At 39.7% G+C, this 14,268-nt stretch overlaps 1 long non-coding RNA gene across 1 annotated transcript in view; it reads left to right on the plus strand.

The window, feature by feature from the left end:
- Nucleotides 1-8,364: 8,364 nt before the first annotated feature.
- LOC119713228 (uncharacterized) overlaps nucleotides 8,365-14,268 on the plus strand; it is a 42,898-nt gene continuing 36,994 nt past the window's right edge. Inside the window, exon 1 of the long non-coding RNA XR_011804200.1 lies at nucleotides 8,365-8,504. This is a non-coding gene — a long non-coding RNA (uncharacterized lncRNA). The remainder of the gene's footprint in view (nucleotides 8,505-14,268) is intronic.

Consider the following 14,268-nt stretch of genomic DNA (forward strand, 5'->3'; position numbering starts at 1 on the left):
GGTGACATCTATTTTTAAACTGCACAGATGGCACGAGCCCCCTCTCTAGAGCTCTCCTCCCTGCATGTAAGTTCAGGATGTGTTGGAGTATAACCCTAGCAGCACGCTAATCTGGTCAGCACACTACATGTTTGTACTGAGCTTTGTACCCCCAGCAGGCCAGTCCCTGACATGCTGGGAAGTGGGGTCCCCTGGGTCTGGAGACTTCACCTGCTCTCAGGGACAAATGTGCTTGTTTGTATACACGCAGAGGGTAATGGAGCTCCATTGTTTTAAAAAAATAAAAACAATTACCCCCCATACACGCACTGTTCTTAAAGTGTATTGGTTGGTAGCTCCATTTCTCTAACTTAAAAACACTTTCTAGAATCCACACCAAATAAATCCAAGCCCAATTAATATGTGCATTACTTTTTGTGCTGGCATACTGCAGTTACAGTTAATTCTGCTGCTTTCCTGCTTCTGGAATCTATAGGAAGCAATAATTCTTTCCATTAACTAAGGAACTATGCTTTTTTAGGGTATGTCTGGACTGTCAATCTGTCTTGGACTCTGTTGGCAAATGCAAGCCAAGTGTGGCTTGAGAACTCTTCAGCTGCATTAGCCTAGTACTGTGTCTTAAGCTAATATGGCTTGCTAAAATGGATGGTTTGGTCAATCTGACAGTTTCCTGTGTTTTCTTTTCTTAAATTTTCCTTCTGTGCACTGCTTGAAAAGCCTGGTGTCTTGGATTCAACCCAGAACCCAAAGACTTTCCTGATGCCTTATACAGGGCATGCTGTGCCTCAGCACTTTTCTGCACAGCATAGGTGTGCTAGGTCATGATTTGATAAAGTTTAGCTTTGACTAGGTTCAGAGTGTTACATTAATAATTATATAATTATATTGAAGATTTCCATAATAACCTGCTGCTTATGACTGGGTGAAAGACAAATGTTTCTTAAACTGTTATTGTTGTATATTTCCTTAAGACCTTCCCAAATGAAAGCTTTCTCCCTTGCATAAACTTTTGAGTAAACATGAAATAAATTCAGCTCGAACTTGATTTTAAACTGTTCATTTTTCTTGTGCTCCCTGGAAACTGTAAAAGGTTTTTAATTTTTCTTTAACTTCCTCTTTCCTTTTCCTCCCTTTCAGCCAGTGTCATTTCTGTAGCCTGTTTAGTTACAGCTGTCCCTCAAAGCTGCTGCATGAAATGTGTTGGATGGGGTGTTATCGATTTTGCAGCACTGGCTATGAGTGATGTTGGATAATGTAATGCTGCTGCTGAACAGATGAGTTTCTTTAACCCTTTACATGTTTACTCTGTGCCTGCTTGAGAGAAGGTGTTAAATGTGAGAATTGCTTTCTGGGGCACTGTAAGAGAACACCCTGTGCAGTTTGCTGGTGTATTTAAAGAGCTCTTCATGCTCTGTGGATAGTACATGGTGCTTGTCAGTGATTAGCAGCATATAGTGTTACAGGTGGGATTTCACTGAAGGAGATTCTACAGCAGGAAAAAGGGAAGCTTTTATCTGTGTAATATGGGGAAACATTGCTTGCTTTCATTAAATGTTTCTATTTTAAATGGCATATTTTATTCCTTACAATTAATGTAAGGTATCCGAAGAGTATTTGAATATTATTCAGGTCCTGTTCTGACTTCTGTAGTCAGTTACTTTAATTTCTAGCCTGCTTATGGTCTCATCAGTGGTTGATGAGTGCTAAATGTAATACTAGTATCATTTGCACTGCTATGAACTATTGGAAGTGCAGCACAGATGCTGCAGATGGGGAAAACTGGTTTAAAACCAAGGTGGAAATGTAATGACAGGCAGCACAAAAGCTATTAGTAAAGGGTAGATTCATGGAAATAGAAAAGATTCTTGGGAGTTGGAACTTGTAGCCTCATTATGTGTTTTGATTAGTTGTATATGTGGCCTGCCCTGCTGCTTCTGTGTTTGTCTCAGACCAACTGATCACCCTAAAACTGCTTAGTTGCTATCCTGGTAGATGTGAAATGTGTTCACCAGGTTGAAATGGGCCTCATATGGGAAGGTCCCTCAGAATTTGGTGTTGGGACTAATCCTAACCTACTTCAGTTTGCAATAACTTGTCTGAAAATGTGAAAACAGCAGGATTTCTTCTGCTGGAAGGCAAAATGTTTGAACAGTTTAGAAACAAACTGTTCAATTTAGTCTATCCTTCCCTGTGCTCCTTTTACCCAGCCAGTTGTTTGTCTTCATCCCAATATGAGTGCTAATCTGTCATATGGGGGCCCAGTAGGAATTCTCTTTGGATGGGAAAGATGACAGGAAGGAATACAGAAAGCCAAGGGAGAACTGTTTTTAGTGGCAATGCACTCTGCTAGCATTGGGGGGGCTGAAGATGATGGCTGTTATCCTGGGAGAACAGTTCCAAAATGGGGTCAGAAAAACTTAAGCACCTCATAAAACCTGTTATTTTTTCTGATGGCTGCATTCTGTATCTATAAAATGGATAGCTCAATTGAAGAGTTCCTCAAATTTTACTGGGTTCAGTGTTAAACTCTGCCAAGAAACACTGCATGGAGAATTCTTGTATTAAGCACAGTCAACCTCAGAAAGCATTTTGTTCTCGGGTAAAACTAGAGCAGGGCTTTCAGTTAAACACTGGCATCTAATATATCTGCAAAGCTGTATTTAAATGGTCAATTTTAATTTCAAATTAGATGCAGGTAACACCAAATTTTTCCACCTGGTAAGTAGGCTATGCATACATAGGGTTCCTTTGAAAATGATTTTCTTCAGTAGGTCAGAAGAGGTCAGCCTGGGACTAAGGGAGTTTGCAGAGTTAGCATTGAGTAAGTTGTCAGTCTGCCTAGCTGGGACATGGCTAGAAAGTGAATTTAACTCTCAACATAAATTTCTTGTCTTGAGTATCTTGAAGGCAGAAATGTTTATCTTTAGAAACTGGTGATCACAGTGGTGTATTCATAAAGTAATTAGAAAATATGAATATGCTTTAGAGTCCCAAACCCTGAGTTTTTCTTTTCTAACAACATTCTTGATACTTCTGTTGATATGTCAGTGTCTTGAATAGGATATCTGGTTTACAATTTGCTTGAAACCGTTATTTTTCAGCCTGCCAATTCACTTAGCCAGGAGTGCATTGGTTTCCATCAGACTGGCTTTCCAATTAGAAATGCCATTGGGTAACTTTTGCACATTAAAACTAGAAGGAAAACTAAAGTGCTGTACAGAGACTGACATTTTGTATACATGATCTTCCTTTTTCAATTTAGCTTTTTTCCATGCCATAAAATCCCTGAAATACATGGACACAGCAAGGATGGAGTCATTGGAATATCATGAGCCAGAGATGTTTTCAGTGAATGCAAAACATATGAGACTGTGATTTAGCTGGTGCATGTAAGTGAGTGTGCCAATACTAGCAAACTATAGAAGTTTTCTTGCAGTACCCGGTCTTATAAGTTCTTGGACCTTTATCACAGAAGCTGAAGGTCTGAAATTCAAGGATGGAATGAGCTAGAGCATTGTAATGTGGGATTGATGGGCCGGTTGCTTGAAAAGCACTCTGCAGATAAGTATGAGTTGTATTTCTATTGCAGTGCTGTCTCAAGCATGAGGCTCAAACAGAATTAACTTCACTAAAGCTTAAAAGAAATCAAGTTAATGTGACGTTAATCAGGATTTCTGTTTTCCGCATGTGTAAAGGACCATCTTGCTTAGCGCTGGCTTATCTCAGAGTGGAGGAAATCTCCTGAAACATTTTAGTGTAGGTATTGCTGTTTATGTGGAGTGATGGCAGGGGCTGAAGGTTGATTTTTACCAAAATTAACTGTCCTTTAAGAATGCTTAAGTTCTCTGAAAACTTAAAAGAACTTAAACAGTTCTCTGAAAATGTGACAGGTGCTTGGCTTCCATTCTTGTGTAGAACAGAACTGTATGAGCAGTAGGAATATTTGCCTCATTAAACTGTAAAGAATTTCTCAGGGAAAACTGTGGTTATAGGTACCTTCTAAAATGTTTGCTTATGGTGTCAACCAATATTAGCTGTAGAATTAATAAATTCTGTTGTTGACCCTTCCACCAACTATCACTTTTATTGTAAAAACTCATTCCAGGGATTATTTCATAATTTCATAACTTCCAAGAATAATATCACTTGGATGCTTTATGCTCTAGACAAGTATTTGAATATGTCCCGGGGGGAGGGGGAGAATCATAAAATTATTTCTATTTAGTTTCATAGAGGTCTAAATTTGTTGGACTGAAGAAATAAAGGAGTTGTCCATTGAGCCCCTTCCAGCATTAACAGCGCTGTAGAGCTGGTTACTTTCTTTAAACATCTGGATCTGAACTTAAGACCTCATAAGTAATAACTCTGTCTAAACTGCACTACAAGTTCTGAGCAAGGAGGATTTATCTTGCTTTAGTGCAAATGAAAGGAGAGGCTATTGCTACTCAACAGTTAATGAACCAGTAAAACATCTTTAAAACCAATATAACTGATTCTTTACTGTGTAGTTAGCTTTGGCCAGTGATGCTCTCCAGCTGTGGAGGGGCTTGAGCTATAGCTTTACTTGATTGTGTTGTGTTCTTCCTCCTCTATCTTAATGTGGAAGGTTGACAGGGGAGATGAAGGTTGATTATTTATGATAAATGGTAAAACTTTTATGCAAATGAGTTTGTCAGGTGTTAATAGCCTGAAGCATGGTAGCTTGTGGAGGTAGGAGTGAGACCAGGATTCTTGTGCCTGGTGCTGGAGTGGGTAAGGTGCAGCTCTGTTCTGCTTCGTGTGGAAATGGAAAAGGTAGGACTATACTGGCTGGCAGAAGTTTTATGGGCAAATGGAGGTTGATCATGATTAAAGATGCTTTCCAGCAACATCTGGTGGTTGCAGACGGGTTTGTTTGACCCACCACCCTCCACCTGTTTGTCTTGTTTCTGCAAGAAGTTATTGTGCCTGGAGGTGGGTTAGCAGAAGTGAGCTGATTCTCTGCAGACATCAGGCTGTGAGCTTAATCAAACAAAGTGGGTTTAGCAAATATTCACTTATGAAAATGCACTTACAGTACATGTAGAATGTATGCTTACTGCCACAGCCACAGACCACTGTGGGTCCTGTCTGTGTACATACACAATAATTTCACTTCTTGCTCTTCCTCAAATGCAATTTGGGCCTCTGAGGCGTTCTCATGTCACTGTTTTGCCATCTGTGGTGTCTGGCAGAAAGTGCAGGACGACCTTGTTGTCGCTGCTTAAGGAGGCTTTGAGCTTTACAGCATCTTTCATCTGAGCTCTCCAATCACATTACAAAGATGACACTGCCTCGTGACACCAGGCAGTGTTTAGCACACAGCCATTCCTTTCTGAAGGTCATGAAAATAACCAGAGTATTAGTAGCTCCTTGGTAGCTATAACCATCATTAACATGCAAGGGGATGTTATTCCATAGGCTAATAAAAGTGTCATTAAGTAAAGACATGACAACTTGGTTTCCTGCTCTTCCTACCATTATAATCCCTGGCTGGGGATGTTTCCTTAGCACACAGCAAACTATGGAAAAGCTGTGGTTTCCAGTCTTTTTTTGTGTGCTTTTGTTCTGAATACTGATGGATTACTTGGTCCCTGCATTCAGACCAGATGATTTTGTGGGAAAGAGATCAGGCAGTGCAGGATATCTGCGCTGTGATCAGAGCCTGAACACCAGGGCTGTCTGGCCTGTCCAAGGTGTGGTCTTGGACTGCACAGGTGCTAGGGGAAAATGCAGTTTCAGAGCATCCTATAGAGCTGCAATGTAAATGGCAGGGGGCTGTAATGCTGTAGGCTCCTGACTGTGCAGCTTCACTTGAGGGCCAGGCTGGAATATGATGAACATTCCTCTCCAAGCAGATAGCTGTAATAATAACAGAGGCAGCAAAGGTTGAGTTTGGCACACTGAGCTGGTGTATAATATAAATGTTCTCTTCTTTCGATATCTTTGTGCCAAGGGACTGAACAAAGTGTCCATTAATTGAATATATTTCTTGCATATATTTTTGCTTCAATTTCATTTTTCTCTCATATTTTGATAAAAGCCAGAGATTCCGTGTTATATTATGAATATGGATTTGTAGCCAGCAGCTATGTGGAAAAATCAATACATTTCCAGTTCACTCCCAGGTGTTTCTACTAACTGGGAGGGCAGTGTCTGCTGCCAGGAATGTATTATGCTGCCTGCTGATTAAAATGGATCAGAGTAAAATGGCTAAAAACTATTGCAGGTTTAAGGAAGTTGTGTTCAGGGGGGTTATATATTGCCTGAATTAAGCCTCAGTTAAATCAAAGATGAGCTCAAATGAGGAATGCAAGATATGCTACTTCAGAGCTAATTAAAATATACAGTTCTATTAAAATTGTTGCACACCTTTAACAAATCTATGTAAATCAAGTCAGACACTTTGTGACAGATCAGTGAAAAATGACCTACCCTAAAGTGATACTCATTGCTCAGCTACTTGTCTGCAACTGAGTCCTCTAATGGAAAACATGTGAAATGTATTTACTGAAGGAGCAATGTAAAGTGATAGCTAAAAGTGTATAACAGACAAAGCTGAAAAGAATATAGAAATAAAAATGAGGGTTTTTTTTGAAAGCTGTAAACAGTCTCTGATCAAAAAAATCCCTGGCAATTGTGCAAAAAAGAAAGTGATAATGCTTGTCTGCATTGTAATTGCAGATTTCGTTTTGGACATGATGAGTTGGGATGCTTCTCTCTAAATCTGAGCCAAAGGCTGTGCATAGTTAGATTTAAAATAGCAGTCTGAAAACATCTAGAACTCTCTTTTGCTGCATGCTGTCACATCTTGGAAAACATGCTGGTTAATTAAGAGACTGCAAATGAAATGTTTGCTAAGTGAAATTGAAGGCAGTTGTAGTAGCAAGCTGCTTGGAGTTGTATCAATATTATTTGAGATAATTTGGGTTATGATTCACTAGTAGGTATAGAAACGTATATAAAAATACAGATATAGAAAGCTTATGTTTCAGGGATGAAAAAAATATTAGTCATATTATTATTTCCCAAGAGATATCATCCAACTGTTAATGTCATCAATAGGATTCCAACATCCCTGGGTGTAATTAGCAAAGCTCTGGCTGAAATCACTGGGTAATGAATTCATTTCTGTGCACTAAGCATCTTATGGCTGGGAGCTCCCTGTCTAAGACTTGATAGTGTAACACCCAGACCCATCTGAGAATGCTACCTGCACCCTGTGGGATTTTTTCCTAAAAAGAATATTGTAAAACAAATTCATGCTGTTTACATGTGTGAATATTCACTGTGGTTCTTCCATGGTACAACAAATATGTTCCTTATTCAGAAAAGCTATTGCATGTGTTGAAGTTTTACTGCTCCTGTAAGGTCCTGCTAGGTATAAATGCCCTCACTGTAAGTTAAGAATGTATTTTAACTACTGTTGGGCTTTAAATTAAGAGAAAAAAAAAAAGACATGAGTTTTCCGGCTCAGATTGGATTTTAAATAACTTTTAAAAAGTAAATGTGAAGTGTTAATTGTTCAAAACTGTATGTGTATGCATGGACCAATTTATGCTATTTGATCTCAGCTTTGGATGTAGCAAGACATCTGTACAACCACAAGGGCTATATAAGCTTTGTTCTAGGTGTGAACAGCATTATATTTGCAAAGCTATCAATTTATGCTGCAGCAAATGGGATCAGAATGTAGCCTAGTCACTGAAATTGATAGAGCTGTGAAGATTTATGCTACCTGTCTGCCTGTCCCCATAGAGCTGGTCTCTTTTCATTGCTATAGGTTGCACAGCATTTCTGCAAGTGAATATAATTCGCTGTGCGCTCTGGATTTGAGATCTAAGCTAATGACTTGTTCTGACACTATCTCTTGCTGAGCTTAGTTTTGTGAATCTCCTGTTGCTTTTTCTATTCATCTTGAATAAACCAAAGGTTATAGACTAGAAACAGAAAAAAGCTTGAAGGGGAGAAAAAGCAAGAGATCCTGCAGAATTTCTGCTGACAGTGCTTAAGGGGGAGCTTTAGCAGTGTTTGATAGCTCCCCTGATTTATGGGGTGGCCAGCATCTTAGAAACCTTCCCTCCTCTGTTTGAAAACACTTGTTCAGAGTACTTAAATGAAAAAAAAAAAGTTGAGGTTTGGCACAGTGTTTTATCAGCCTTCATTGACTTAGACTCTATAGGAATGTCATACTTGTTTTAGAATTTTGTACTTTTATATTTAAAACTTGGTATTTTTTGTATTGTGTTGAAAGATGTGATGAATAAGCAGATTTTTCTATATGGTTAGTTATAAGGTACTTCTAAACCTTGTCTTAATCTTTTTTTGTTTTGTTTTGAGGGGGCCTGCTAGCTCTAAAACAGAAGAAATGTCTCTTACAAGAAGTCATTCATTCTGCTGGCATCAGTGGTCATCCTATTTAAATCTACTGCCATCTAATTGTTAGATCAGAACCAAAATAACTGAATCTATGGGAAAATGTCAAGGCAAGTATGACATTTATCTAGAGGTTGCAGCATGCTTAGGAAATGATATGTAAGTGCTGAGTAGGGCTAGAAGAAGGAAAGTAGTTTAGTTTCACTTTTCTTCTAGAAGAAAAATTAAAAATGCTTGCAGTCTTTTCTAACCTGTTAAAACTGCAGTCTTGTGTGTGGTCACAGCAGCTGATAGAAAATGGAGTTGTGTGGATTTGTTACAGTAGGAAAAGAAGGAATGCTGCCAAACAGATGCCCAGGAACTTTTCCTGACTGTGCCAGAGAAGCTGGTGCCTGGGGAGTAGGGTCAAATGCAAAGGGTAAATTCCAAAGGTCAAACCCAAGTAAGGCTGGAGGAGCTTGATGGGCAGAGAACAATCCACACCAGGCTGGAGGCTGTGGGGACTTCTCACCCCCTGTCAGTCAAGCTGCCCTTTACTTTTATACTCCACAGAGGCTGTGAAAGATAGTAAAAGGAAAATGCAGGCAGAGATTGACAAAGCAGAGAACAGTTACACAATGCCAATGTGTTCTCACTACGTATGTGGCTACTTTAAATTTATGCTTTTGCTTAGCACATATTAGAGCTGCACATTAACTCCTCTATGCAATATTCCTTATTCTGGTATTCTTGTGTAAAACATCTGTTTATTTTATCACAACTATTACAACTTCCTTTCTAAAGCAATGCTTAGAGGGAATTGATCAGTCAGCACTTTGTAGTTCGTTTCATTTTGTATTGCATTTGAAAAATGTTTAAAATGGAGTGTGTTAGATTATAGAAATTATCTGGCAATGCTTTCTGTATTTGTTTAGCTAATGAAAAGGATTGAGTGGTGACTTAAATGTAGTCATTTTCCCTTTCAGGAAGAATTTTGATACTTAAGAGCATCTTAATCTGTCAGAATATATAGTATTGCATTGGAACTGAAGCCATACAAATTGAAATTAGAGACTGGGCACAACTTTAATGCAGTTTATTGATTATATTCTGGAACAAATTGTCAAGGACAATGAAGATATTCAAAGGCTGAATCTATTACCCTAAGAGTAGAATGGTTGTTAGCCAAACACTAGCTTCTGCTTAGTCAACCCAAGTATATTCAGTACAATAGATGACTGAAATTAGTCTTCTGGTACAGAGAACAAATTTAATACTCTAATATGCTTCTCTGATCGTAAATTCTACAGCTATTACCAAGCAAATATTACCTGAGTCAACATTGGCAGCCATGTTTTTTCCTTGGTTCTGCATCTCCTTAGTTGCAGATTTTCTACCTTTTTTTTTTTTTTAAGTACATGCATGTTATGAACAAGTGAAGGAGACATTTCTTGGTGTATTTCACTGGCTGACAAAGAACTTGACAGCATGAACTGATTATGCAGAAGATGAAAATTATTTGAAAATCAAGTTTTAGCTAGAGTAAGAATCTCATTTCAGAAATTGCATGTTCTGCTTGGTTCTTAAATGTAGGTGTGATCATTGTAATAGGGTGTAGTGATTCTGTGACTAAATATTATTCATTTCTATCAGTTTCATAACAGCTATTTACTGTGTTTTGGGAAAGGATTAGTACTTAATTGACTTCTTGAATTCCACTGTTTTCATCCCAAAAAATCATTGAACACCAGTTACCATTAATCACTTTCAATAGCTAATACTCATGTGTTTAATTTTTAACAAATATAACAGGGTTACAGAGCACTTATCAGGGAAATCTGCAGATTCTTTTAGTTAATATTTTGGGTTTGAGTCCTTACTTTGTCTTTGGCTCATGACAAAATGTGAAATATTAAGTGAGATCTGAAATAATTGCTGTGCTGGACCCTTTCTTGCAGGGCTAAATTCTGCCATATTGGGAACATTTGGTGCTACCTTATAATTCAAGATCTCAATACATGCTCAGTTCAGGGTGAGTTGAACTCTCTTCCCCTGAAACTTCAGAGTTCATAAATAAAGTCATAAAATCCTTTCATTGGGCTTTTTTATTTTGATACTACAGAACAGAGAAGAGAATTTTCTATTGAACTAAGAACAAGTTTAATGTGCTCTGTCATGGTCAAAGTGTTCCGTTGTGGATGGGATCCTGTCTTGCAAAACAACACTACATAACGGGCAGTATTGTGGCCTGTACTGCATACACAGTACTTCACCCACAAAGGGAAAAAGTCAGCCAAGCCTTAGCTAAGAACCGAAATCAAGCTGCAAGCAAAGCAAGTAAACCCTCTGCCATCCACCACAGCACCCACTCATGCCTGACCAGTTGAAGTGTTTAATCTTGTTAGAACTTGTTCAGTACAGAAGGTGGGGAAGGATGCTGAGTGTTAGAAATGGCAAATTCAGATTTGTCATTGCTGTTGGGGTCAGCATCTGATGCTTTGCAGTTGGGAGCACAGTGAATGCTTCAGAACCTGAGTGGTTGTGGGCACCCATCAATGACTTCGTTCCTGAGAAGATATTTGAAAATATTTCACATGTGGAGCCTAGGATAGGAACTGCTCCTGTTCCACTTTCATCACCTCTCTGATCTATGCGTGTTGCCCTGAGGTAATCCTGAAGTTTGGCACTAGAGAGAGAATATTCCATGCTCAACCTCTAGGAATTGCCCATGAAGCCAAGTTGCTCTCATTTTAAGGATAAGTTTTCTGTGTAGCAAATCGGAACAGAATTGCTTCCCCATAGCTTTCTGGTTTTTGTCCATGTGATTAAACAAACCAAATCACAGAATGTCTGACGTTAGAAGGGACATCTGCAGATCACCTAGTCCAACTCCCCTACCAAGCAGGATCACCCAGAGCATGTTGTGCAGGATGGCATCCAGGTGGGTTTTGAATATCTCTGGAGAAGGAGACTCCACAGCCTCTTGGGGCAAAATTTTAAAGTGCTTTGTCATCCTCACAACAAAGAAGTGCCCCCTCATACACAGCTGGAACCTCCTGTGCTTCAGTTTGTGCCTGTTGTCTCTTGCCCTGTAGCTGGGCACAACTAATAAGAGACCAGCTCCATCCTCTTGACACCTTCCCCTCATATTTATACACACTGATGAGGTCTTCCCTCAGTCTTTTTCAGGCTAAACATGCCCAGTTCTCTCAGCCTGTCCTTTTACAACAGGTTCCCCAGTCCTCTAATAATCTCTGTAGCCCTTATCTGGACATGCTCCAGTAGTTTTATGTCCCCCTTGTGCTGGGGAGCCCATATTTACTCTGCAGTATAGAAACAAATGGCCAGTTTAGCAATGTCACTGAGAATGATACTCACTATACTGTAGCTTTTTTCCATGAGAAGAGATGTGGATGCACCTCACTATGTAGGGCAATGATCCTGTGCTTCTCTATTACATAAGGAACCAAGACATGTGGAGATGCAATTCTGCTCTGGCTTTGCTGCTCTGGTCCATGGCCTTGGCTGTGTCACTGCTGCTGGGCTCATGTTTCACTTGGAGTTGCTTTGACTTTTTAGACTTCAAAGTATGCCTCGTTATGTGTGTCTGCACTACAGTGTGTTGGATCCGTGCAGTTAGGTGTTGCTGGAACAGGTGCCTCTATATATTACTGTGCTGCTGTTATATAACATGGCAAAAACCAGGCAGAGCAGCTGCCTGCTGCTTTCCCCAGTTCCTTCCAGTCTTTTCCTTCTGCTCTCGAGGTGAGTGAGTTTTGAACTGGCAACTTTCTGGCTTGCCTTGGCCACTGTCAGTGCTTGGCCCTGTTCTGACCTGAGGGTTAACCAGATCTAATTATTCACAACTGAGTCCAGGATCAGTCCACTACACATGATTTAAAGGCAGCTCTCAAAAGCATTTGTCTGCTTGAAGAATCCCAGAACACCAACACGCTTCTAATGCATGCTGTCATTGAATAAGAGCCTGACAGAAGGCAAAGTCAGTACAAAAATCTTCTGTAGCTGTTGCTGCTTTGTGTGGTACCCGAAGGAGGGGTAATCACAAAGTAGGCCTTAATTTCCCATTTTTTCATTGCAAATTATTTTAGTCTTCCTTGGAAAATCAGGTTTTATTAATGAACAGGAGGGAAATGCGTTTATATGGCTGGGATTTAATAGGAAGATGGGAAGTTCCAGAGCATCAAGAAAGCTGAAAGCCCCAGATGTCAGTAAACAGATGTTCTGCGTTGGTCAGCTACTGCCAGGCCAAGGCCATAATCCTTTATTAGTGATTTAAATTGTCTATGGATCTCTAGCTTGTTGTGAATGTTAATTTGTTTTCAGGGATTCTTTTCACACTTAGCTGGGGCTTGCTACTGTTAGAAACCTGCACGGGGGAATTTGGGAGCAGCAGCTGCAGCTCTGCACCCTTGGCCAGCTTGAGGTATTTACTGCTTCGGGTGGAGCTGTGGGCAGCAGGGGCTACAGATACCTGTCCTCCAGGGCAGCTGTGGCTTCTGCTTCCCTCTTTTTCTGGGGAAGGAAAGAATCACCATGGTGCTTCCATTTCTCCTCCACCTCTGTTTTCCTGAGATCTTTTATATGCACAAACTTCCTTTGTGCTTTTTACCTTGTGGTTCTACCTGGAAGTCTATGGAAGTGAAATAGAATCAGGCTCCTTGCATGTCTGGATAAGTGGATTTGAATTCCTGGTAGTTGCATAACCAAAGGCTGGATTTCTTTTGTGTGCAGTCTGCAGGCAGCTGATTTCACCATTTTCTTGTGATCAGCATGACTTTGACTCTGATCTGGCTCACTTGTGTACGGCAAGGTGTGGTTTCAGGCTCATACAGAATTTAGAACTATTGCTCAAGCAAGCATGTTTTGAAGGTAGGAGGACTTCCACACCTGGCACCTACAATTTCAGTCTGTTCAGACCATGTACTCAGAGTATATTGGAATATAGTGGAATGTTATGGGAAGTAAGTCAAAGCTTTCCTTCCCCATTAATCCTGATTGCTTAGTATACATTTAATGTCATTCCCTTCATTTTTTTTATAAGTATGGGTACAGCAGAGTCCATTCAGGACTGTTTTCTACAATATATAGTGGAATCATTTTTTAACAGGTCAGACCTGTGGAAAAGGGTTCTTGCATTTGAAAAAAGGTTTGGGTGCTTTACTTCTGTTAACTTTGTTTTAAAGGGAGGTACTGAAGCAAGTTAATATTCTTGTAATTTGAGGGGGCTTAGTTACTGATAATCACTGGCTAAATTCTTTCTTCCCATCATTCCAAAGATAGCTTTTTCCTCTCCCTCTTGAAAACTGTGGAAAGAGTACCTGGGGAAGAAAAAAACCTATGCAATCTGGTGCATGCATAAGCAAAATCTAAGATTTCTGGGCAAATCTGAGTCAAATGATGTAGATAATAGGCATCTGTCTCTTCTGAAGTATATTTTCTGGTAATAATGCTACAGGGGCAGATAGTGTCACTTCAGGAGAAGACAAGTGCAAACATTTTTGCACAATTGGATTTGTAGAAGAGTGAAGTTCTGCTTGCTGCAGTCCATGCACACATCTTTACCAGACATGCTGCAAGCAGCCCAGCTGTAGAAGCACAACATCCTGCATAGGCTTAGCGATGGTACCCAGATATGTTGCTAAAAACAGCCAGGGATTAAGCTGGGGTCTTTTATCTCAAAGGCACCTCTAGAGCCTGGCTAAGGGCTGGATGAATGGTACTGATAATTCACTTCCAGTATGATTCTCATTGTTTTTTGTATTCCCCTTTGAATTCAGTAATGTTTTTTAAATTGTCTTTTTCTTTTTTTTTTGCATTTTCTAATGAATCTGAAACTTTTCTAAGAATAGCTAAATAGTAAACTTTTCTGAAAGC

The sequence above is a fragment of the Anas platyrhynchos genome, chromosome 19, assembly GCF_047663525.1.
Source record: "Anas platyrhynchos isolate ZD024472 breed Pekin duck chromosome 19, IASCAAS_PekinDuck_T2T, whole genome shotgun sequence".
Lineage (NCBI taxonomy): Eukaryota > Metazoa > Chordata > Aves > Anseriformes > Anatidae > Anas > Anas platyrhynchos.